The following is a 10,571-nucleotide window of genomic DNA, read 5'->3' on the forward strand; positions in this document are numbered from 1 at the left end:
TGGCCCGGAAAATGGAGGCCAATGCCATCGTTCAGGGGACAGTTAAGCAGTCAGTGGCACAGCCTTCTGGTTCTAAGACCCCATGCTCTTCTTCTTTTAGTGCAGTAGCTTCAGGCAGCAAGAGGTGGAGCAGTACCACCAAGAAGTCGAAGAAGAACAAGTTTTGGAACAAGGTCAAGTCCAGTTTGGGACTAGGGAGTGGCTCGAGCTCTGGTGCGGATAATGCAGTTTGTGCAAAGTGTAGTAGGCCACACAGGGGAGTTTGCCGGGCTGGGACAGCAGCCTGCTTCAGATGCGAGCAAGAAGGACACATGGCTCGGGAGTGTCCTAGGGCAGCTTTTGGAGCACAGTCTCAGCAGACAGCTTCTGGTAGTGTGGCTCAGCCAGCATCTCCAGCCGTGACTCAGGCCAGTGGCAGAGGTAGAGGGAGAGGAGCAGCCTCTTCTTCAGCGGGTTTCAGAGGCGAAGGTCCGTCAGCTCCAGCACGGATCTTCACGATGACTCAGCAGGAGGCAGATGCATCTAACACTGTGGTGGCAGGTAACTTAGTCATTGGTTGTTCAGATGTGTATGCCTTGATGGACCCTGGTGCATCTCATTCTTTTATTGCTCCGAGAGCCGTTCAGAGGTTGGGGCTGATAATCTCTGGGTTAGAGTGTCCTCTCTGGGTCAGTGGACCCAAGTGTGATCCATCAGTGGCAGAGTCAGTCTGCCAGTGCAGTCCAGTCTTTGTTGAGGGAAGATGCCTTTCCACCGACCTTGTGGTTCTAGACTTGACAGATTTTGATGTCATTCTAGGGATGGACTGGTTATCTACCCATGGTGCTACCTTGGACTGCAGGGACAAGGTAGTCAGGTTCAGAGGTCAGGATGGGTCAGAGGTTGTCTTTAGGGGAGACAGGAGGGGTACACCTAGAGGTCTGATATCAGCTCTACAGGCTCGTAGGTTGCTTAGGAAGGGATGTCAGGGGTATTTGGCTCATGTGAGAGAGCTTAGCAGTCAGGTTAGAGAGCCCGCCTCGGTGCCAGTGGTTAGAGAGTTTCTAGACATTTTCCCAGACGAGCTGCCAGGTTTACCACCTGCTAGGGAGATAGAGTTCGAGATAGAATTAATGCCTGGAACCCGACCGATCTCTATTCCTCCCTACAGGATGGTTCCAGCTGAGTTGAAGGAATTGAAAGAACAGTTGCAAGAGCTGGTAGAAAAGGGCTTCATCCGACCGAGCACCTCACCTTGGGGTGCACCAGTCTTGTTTGTGAGAAAGAAGGATGGATCCCTTAGGCTTTGTATCGACTACAGGCAGTTGAACAAAGTCACTACCAAGAATAAATACCCATTACCAAGGATCGACGATCTATTCGACCAGCTAGCAGGAGCCGGTTGTTTCTCCAAAATAGATCTGAGATCTGGGTATCATCAGCTAAGGATAAAGGAAGAGGATGTGCCGAAGACAGCCTTCAGAACCAGATATGGGCATTATGAGTTCCTTGTGATGCCGTTCGGGTTAACCAACGCCCCTGCAGCATTCATGGATCTCATGAACAGAGTGTTTAGCCAATACCTGGATCACTTTGTTATTGTCTTCATAGATGATATCTTAGTGTATTCTAGGAATGCAGAGGAGCATGCCCATCATCTGAGGTTGGTTCTACAGACCTTGAGGGAACATGGCTTGTATGCCAAGTTCTCTAAGTGTGAGTTCTGGCTGAGGAGCATCTCTTTCTTGGGACATGTAGTGTCAGAGAATGGAATAGAGGTGGACCCCAAGAAGGTAGAAGTTGTGGCTAACTGGCCTAGACCCACTTCAGTGACAGAGATCAGGAGTTTCTTGGGTTTGGCAGGTTACTACAGGAGGTTCGTTCAAGACTTCTAAAAAATTGCAGCTCCTCTGACCAGGTTGACCAGGAAGAATCAGAAGTTTGTGTGGACCGACCAGTGCGAAGAGAGTTTTGAAGAGCTTAAGAAGAGGTTGACTTCAACACCAGTGTTAGCTCTGCCATCTAGTGAGGAAGACTTTACAGTCTTTTGTGATGCGTCCCGTGTGGGACTGGGTTGTGTACTAATGCAGAATGAGAGGGTGATTGCTTATGCTTCTAGACAGCTGAAGAAGCATGAGTTAAATTACCCCACGCATGACCTGGAGATGGCAGCAGTAATCTTTGCACTCAAGATGTGGAGGCACTACCTCTATGGGGTAAAATGTGAGATCTTTACAGATCATAAGAGCCTGCAGTACATCTTGAGTCAAAGAGATTTGAATTTAAGATAGAGGAGATGGGTAGAGCTGCTGAGTGACTATGATTGCAAGATTCAGTATCATCCAAGTAAGGCGAATGTTGTGGCAGACGCCCTAAGCCAGAAGTCACTAGGCAGTCTATCCCACATCATGGCAGAGAGGAGACCAGTGGTGAAGGAGTTTTACAAGCTTATTGATGAAGGTCTACAGTTGGAGTTGTCTGGTACAGGTGCTTTAGTGGCCCAGATGAGAGTGATACCCGTGTTTCTAGAGCAAGTGGTTCAGAAACAACATGAGGACCCAGAGTTAGTGAAGATTGCCAGGACTGTTCAGTCAGGCAAGGACAGTGAGTTCAGATTTGACAGTAAAGGGATCCTCCGCTATGGGAGTCGATTGTGTGTACCAGATGACATAGGGCTAAAAGGAGACATTATGAGAGAGGCTCATAATGCAAGATACAGCGTTCACCCCGGAGCCACCAAGATGTATCAAGATCTGAAGAAGGTTTATTGGTGGCCAGCGATGAAGAAAGAAGTGGCACAGTTTGTGTCAGCCTGCGAAGTATGTCAGAGGGTGAAACTGGAACATCAGAAGCCGGCTGGAATGCTTAACCCGCTACCTATTCCAGAGTGGAAATGAGAGAATATAGCTATGGACTTCGTAGTGGGGTTACCGGCGACGTCCAACAGATTGGACTCCATATGGGTGATTGTGGACAGACTCACCAAATCTGCTCACTTCATCCCTGTCAGGAGTGGCTATTCTGTGGACAAGTTGGCGCAGGTGTATGTTGATGAGATCGTCAGGCTGCATGGCGGAGTCTGCAGAACGCCATGGGTACCAGGTTGGATTTTAGCACTGCTTTCCATCCACAGACGGACGGACAATCAGAAAGGACCATCCAGACCATAGAGGATATGCTCAGAATGTGTGTGCTGGACTTTGGCGGTTCTTGGAGGCAGCACCTACCCTTAGTGGAGTTTGCCTACAATAACAGCCATCATGCTAGCATCGGGATGGCTCCATATGAAGCTTTATACGGAAGGAAGTGCAGGTCACCTGTTTGCTGGGAGGAAGTTGGAGAGAAGGCCTTGGCAGGGCCTGAGCTAGTAGAGATTACCAGCAGGGTGGTACCCATAATCAGAGAAAGGATCAAAACTGCTGCAAGCAGATAGAAGAGTTATGCAGACATCCGCAGAATACAGGTAGAGTTTCAGGAGGGGGATCTGGTATTGCTCAAGGTGTCTCCTATGAAAGGAGTGGTTCGCTTTGGGAAGAAAGGTAAACTAGCCCCACGATACATCGGACCCTTTGAAGTCTTGCAAAAGATTGGGAATGTGTCGTACAAGCTGGATTTACCTGCTTCAATGGAAAGAATCCATCCGGTTTTCCATGTTTCCATGTTGAGAAAGTTCATGTCAGATCCGGGCAAGGTTCTTAGTGAGCCTGATGTGGAGATCCAAGAAGATCTCACCTATGTTGAGCAGCCAGTACGGATCCTAGACACCCATATTAGAAAGCTGAGAAACAAGGAAATCCCGATGGTGAAAGTCCTTTGGAACCACCACAATATGGAAGAGTGCACCTAGGAGACACGGGAGTCCATGTTCCAGCAATACCCTTATCTTTTCTAAGGTTAGTTTCTTATATGTTTCATGTGTTTTATGTGTATGATATGTTGTATGCCATGCTATGTGCTAGTTGAGGAACATTCGGGGACGAATGTTCTTAAGGGGGGGAGAATGTAATACCCGGCTAGACTCCGGTATCGGAATTCCTACCGTCCGGTGGAAGCTCGGATGTCGGAGACCTCTAGAAGGGTAAAACCATGTTTTCATAAAATATTTTAATGTGTTTTATGGTTTTAAGCAAGAACGAAATGAGTTTTTGCATGAAAATAACCTTGGAGGAAAACCCAGGTTCGGCCGCCGAACATGCAGGCATTTCGGGTGTGCCTTAGGCCCCCGAAGGCATAAGTGAGGGAAGTCCAGGTTCGGCCGCCGAACATGGCATGCATGCGGAGGCACGTTCGGCCCTCAAACGTGGCCTGGCCAACCACTATAAAAGGGTCCCTTAGCCGAAAATGGGCGAGTTTTTCCCCCATTGTCGGCCAAGGTGAGCTCTCCGCCGTCCCTCACCAATCTTTGAGTTCTTCCTTCAAATCTTTCACGATTTTCACAAGTTTTCATCTTGTTTTGAAGATTTTCAAGTTTTGAGCAAGTTTTGAGCTTGGAGACCCAAGGAAGTTGAAAATCTCCCATCTCCAAGATTAGGTCGTCTCTCTCTCGATCTTCAAGAGGTAAGAGCCGATCTTAAGCTCATTGCATGTTTTAAGCAAGTTTTATGAAGATCTATGGGGTACAATGCATGTTTAGCTTATGGTTAGGTTTATGAGTTTATGTTGTGTTTTTGAGCAATGTGGCTTGCAAATGCATGTTTGATGTGTTATAGATGGGGTATAGTTTGAAGCCCCTAGGAGCTTGTATGCTTGTGTATGTGTGTTGTAGAATAGGTTTATGCATGTTTGGAAAGTTTGGAGGCAAATGTGCATAGAAGAGCTGAGTTTCTGCCATTCTGGGAGAAACCAGGTTCGGCAGCCGAAGGAACTTTCGGCCGCCGAACATGCTTATGGAGGCAGCCTTCGGCTGCCGAAGCTTGCCCCCGAAAGAGGACTTTCGCCTCTGTCTAGGAGTTTCGGCCGCCGAAAGTGCCGCCGAACATGCATGAGTTTCGCCTCTGTCTGGGAGTTTCGGCCGCCGAAGGTGCCGCCGAACCTGCCTGACTTTCGGCTCTGGAGGGACTTTCGGCCGCCGAACCTGCCACCGAAAGTGCCCTGTCCAGCCCTCTTTTGCATGTTTTTCTATGGTTGTTTCATGATGTTCTAAGAGGTTTTTGGGGGATGTTTTTAGAGTTATGTTATAGTATGTTGGTCCCTCATTTGAGTCCACTTGTGTAGGTTCGGACCCGAGGAACCGAGGACCCCAGCAGTGAGTTCAGCTGCTTCTGAGTCAGTAGAGCTTCAGCCAGAGGTGAGTGGAATAACTCTTATGCTTTTAAATAAATAAACCAGTTTTAGCATGATTCACGCATCATGAATGCCATGAGATATAATAGGGTGCTTGCATTAGAACTCACGAATATGTTGCATTGCATAAGATGTTGTTGATGCGGATGAATGTTGAATGATCCTTTAGTCCTCCTATGTTATGATATGATGATGATACGGTACGGAAGACCAGTGAGGCCCATTCTACGCCCCTGGCACAGTTGGAATGTTATGTTATGCTATGTTATGATTATGTAAGAGAAAGACCAGTGAGGCCCATTCTACGCCCCTGGCACAGTTGGACCATGTAGAGGACTATTGGTGACAAATTCATCCTTGATGTGATTAGCTGTGATGTGATGCATTTCATGTTATCATATGTTTCAAATGTTTTATTATTCTGCTCACTGGGCTCTTGTAGCTCACCCCTCTCCCTTAACCCCCAGGCTTGCAGGTACAGGGTAGACCAGGAGGTCAGTAAGAGTAATGAAGTCTTATTTGTATAATGATGTATAGATATGTAATGTAATGATATTGAGGTTTAGAAGTGTGCTTGATCATAGTATATTGTAATCCCTTTTTAATACATGATCTTAGATGTTTCATAATGCTTATGTAAACCAACTCAACACATGTTATGCCACCCATTGGGGGCATTGATGAGGTCCCATAGAGGGGCCAATGTTTATGATTATGTTTATGTTCAGTGCATGCACAGGTTGAGTTGGTGTATGAGAGAATGAATGAAAGAAAAGTTTTATTTTTTTATGTATATTGTTGATCATGTATGGGATTAATCAGGTTCACAGAATGCATGTTAGGCTTGCTACGGGTCCCGGCGGCCTTAAGCCGACCTGGATCCTAGCGCCGGTAGCGGTCCGATTTTCGGGTCGTTACAAAAAGAATGAGAAGCACCAGGGTCCATAAGAGCATACACATCTGAACATCCAATAGTGAGATTACCTGACACCACCGTGTTCGATTTGTTAGCCTCTTGCTGAGTCATGGTGAAGATCCGTGCTGGAGCTGATGGACCTTCTCTGTGGGAACCTGCTAAAGAAGAGGCTGTCCCTCTCCCTCTACCTCGACCTCTGCCCTGAGACATGGTTGGAGCTGCTGGCTGGGTCTCGCTACTAGAAGCTTTCCGCTGGGACTAAGCCATCATAACTGCACTGGGACACTCACGTGCCATGTGCCCCTTCTGTCCGCATCTGAAACATGTTGTAGTCCCAAACTGACAAACCCCTTTGTGCGGCTTACCGCACCTCATACATTCGGAGCTATCCGAACTAGAGCTCGAACCACCACCCATTCCCAGACCAGACTTTAACCTATTCCAGAACTTGTTCTTCTTAGGCTTGGATTTGTTCCACTTCTTACCCTTCGTGGCAGCTTCACCCAGAGAGGAGAGATCAAAATTTCCTGAACTCAGAGTTTTGGAACCCAAGGACTGTGCCATCTGCTGCTTTACTGTCTCCTGAATAATGGCACTAGCCTCCATCTTTCTGGCTGCATCTACTATGGTGCGAAAGCTCTCCCTCTCTGCCGCTAAGATCAGGGAGGAATACCTTGAGTGGAGTCTCATGGTATACCTCCTGGCTTTCTTTTGATCCGTATCATATGCCTGTCCCACAAACTAAAGCAACTCTAGGAATTTGTCTGTGTACTCATCTATACTCATGTCTTCAGTTTGTCTCAGCTGCTCAAACTCAATTACCTTCAATTCCCTTGAACTGTCTAGAAAAGCCCATCCTGCAAACTCATTTGCAAACTGTTCCCATGATAGGCTGTCCAGTCTCGGGTCCACATAGTTTTTAAACCATTCTTTCGCCTTATTGCATTTCAAAGTGAACCCCGCCATCTAAATGGCTCTGCTATCACTAGCCCCCAACTCATTAGTTATCATTTTCACCGTCTTGAGATACTCAAACGGATCATCACCTATTTTGAACTTGGGAGCATCCAACTTCAGATAGTCTATCATTTTTACCTTGCTCCCATATGATGGGTTGGGTCTCGATGATTGGGTTTCAGGAACCCCTGGTTCTACTGGGGGAGGAGGAGGTGGTGCAGCATTCCCTGGGTTAGGGTTTGCTGGGTTCTGATAGAAAGGTGGGGGTGAAAACATTGGGTAGGGTGGATATGAGGGTAGTAGGGAGGATAGGGCATGAATGAGGGATATGAGTTATAGCTAGAGAAATCCAATGTGCCTCCCATCGGATACCCCGGTCCCTGTGGGTAGGGTTGGTACTGTGGTGGGTAAGCAAAACCCGAGGCCTGAGTGCCTCCTTGTGATTCTCCCATACCTTCCTCTGACATGCTCACACCCAAACTGCCATCCCTCCTCTGATCATCTTCTACTGTATCCCTCACATCCGCAGATATCCTACTCGGATCGGTTCTCCCCCTGTTTATAACAAAAGACCTTCTAGGGTCCCTTGATGTTTCTCCTCTGCTCGTTCTACTAGACCTTGCTCTTGGCAGAACAGGGGGTAGGGCATCCATGCCCTCATTCTCAGGTGGAACTCCAGTCAATCTCGCAAATCGACGAGTGCCTCGCATTCTGATATTCTGAAAAAACGACATACATCACATAAACATTAGCATTATATGGTTCATGTGGACACACATGAATCCACATCACATTAATACATATCATTAATGCACATGCATAATATCATGGCATTTCACATCATCATCAAGACAGGACTCTACATCCTATCCTAGTGGACATGATTTTTCCTAATGTGCTTGTCCTTCTATAACATCTATGAGCCCGACATGCCAGGTCCGACCATATGAATCTAGGGCTCTGATACCACTCTGTAACAACCCCGAAACCGAACAGCTACCGGCGCTAGGATTCAGGTCGACTTAAGGTCGCCGGAACCCGTAGCAAGCCTACTATACCTCCTGTGTACCTGATAAAATCCCTTACATGATCATACATTTTCATAAAAAAAAATTTAAACCTTTCATAGACCAAGCTCAACCTGTGCATGCACCATAAATTGTATACATAAAACCCACACCAGAGCCTTCATCAAATGCTCTAGTATGGTAAACATCACATGCCTCAAGCTTGGTTCAACATAACTTATCATTAAAACTTTTATATAAAGATCATGATAAATAGGGATATACAAAACATAAACTAGGGCAAAGCACAAATCTAATCTATTATATAATACATGTCCACTACTATTCTATTACATGAGCTTATACCAGCCTCTAGCCGACTTCCCGCTCTATCTCTGATCCTGCAAACCTGGGGTTAGGGGAAAGGGATAAGCTACAAGAGCCTAGTGAGCAGAACATAAAAATAGTTTATTAAACATATGCTCTTATGAAATGCATCACAACACAAACAATACACATCAAGGATGGACTTGTCACCAGCAACCCTCTACATATCCAAATAATGCCCGGCCCTCGACGGAGCTCCTCAGGACTTCCTCTTAAACATAACATAACATGTCCAACTGTGCCAGGGGCATAGAATGAGCCTTGACCTGGACTTTCTCTAACATCGTGCTAGGGGCGTAGAATGGGCCTCGACTTGGACTTCCGTATCATATCATATCATATCATATCGAGGCTAGTGGGTCATCCAACATCCATCCACATCAATAGTAAATTATGCAATGCATCACATTCGTGAATTCTAATGCAAACAACCTATTACGTAACATGGCATTCGTGATGCATGAACATGCTTAAAATTTGATTACTTTAAAACAATAGATTAGTTTAGTTCTACTCACCTCTGGCTAATGCTCAACTGACAAAGACGCAGTTGGCTCACTGAAGGCCTCTACGGTCTCCCTAGTCTGATCCTACACAGGTGGACTCAAATGAGGGACCAAACACATCTCTATCAAGACTCTAAACATCTCCCCAAAAACCCCCTAAAACATCATAAAACATGCATTCAAAACAGGCAAAGGAAGGCTGGGCATGGGACTTTCGGCGGCGGGTTTGGCGGCCAAAGGTCCCTACTGATCCAAAAGTCAGGCACTTTCAGAGGCAGGTTCGGCAGCCGAAGGTCTCCACAGATCCAAAAGTCACCAACCTTTGGGGACAAGTTTGGCGGCCGAACCCCTTCACAGATCTGAAAGTCCATCCTTTAAGGGGCAGGTTAGGCGGCTAAAGGCTGCCTCCATAGGCAGGTTCGGCGGTGGAACCTTGCTTCGGCTGCCGAACCTTGCTTCGACGGCCGAACCTGGATTCTCCAGAATGGCAGAACCTGATTCACCAAAACTCACCAAACTCATACCCAACTTCTCAAAACATGCAAAAACTCACTCCATTAAGCATAAGGGGCATAAAACTAACCTAAGCCCTAACAACAACAACAAGAACATCACATAAGCATACATTCATAAAAAACCCAACTCAAAACCTGTAACATTAGATCTAACCATAACATGCATCTTTAACACTTAACCCTTTTTAGAACTTACTTAAAACATAGGAAAAGACAAGGATCTACACTTACCTCTTGACGATCTAAGGTAGATGCGACCCAAACTTGTGGTTGAGGAGAAACGGTCTCCCAAACTTTAAAATTTTTTATCCAAGCTCAAAACTTCAAAAACAAGCGAAGACTCATGAAAATTAGAAGGAAAAATATAAAATCATCAAAGGAAGGGAAAGAACTCACATTTGCTCAAAAATGGAGAGAGAAACTCCCCCATTTTCGGACTGGAGGCCTCTTATAGGTGGCTGGCCAGACCACCTTCGGGGGCCGAAAGAGAGCTCCTGCAACAGCACCATGTTCGGTGGCTGAACCTGGGCTTGTCCCTCAAAAGCATTTTTCTTTCATTTTTCAAAACTTTAACTCAAAACCACTTAATAAAATCTTGAAAAGCATTTTTTAAAAACATATTTTACCCTTTTAAAAGGTTCCGGTATCCGAGATTCCCGGATTCCAACGGGGATTCCGTCGGAAAGTTGAAATTCCGACACTGTAGTCTAGCCGGGTATTACATCATGTATGGAATTTTTATCAAGTACACAGGATGTATAGTAGGCTTGCTACGGGTTCCGGTGACCTTAAGTCGATTTGAATCCTAGCGCCGGTAGCAGTCCGATTTCCAGGTCGTTACATTAATGAGACCTTTCTCTTTGAGATCTTTCTTTTTGAGGGAGATTTTTCCTTTTAGGGTGTTCCTTCTTGAGGGAGAAACCAACAGTAGCGCAATACGGTACCATAACATCTCATAAGGTGATGATGTTGTTTTGTGAGAGTGGGAGTATGCCGGCAAATACAGTGGCATGGAGATAGG

Source organism: Manihot esculenta, chromosome 15 (assembly GCF_001659605.2).
Source record: "Manihot esculenta cultivar AM560-2 chromosome 15, M.esculenta_v8, whole genome shotgun sequence".
Taxonomy (NCBI): Eukaryota; Viridiplantae; Streptophyta; class Magnoliopsida; order Malpighiales; family Euphorbiaceae; genus Manihot; species Manihot esculenta.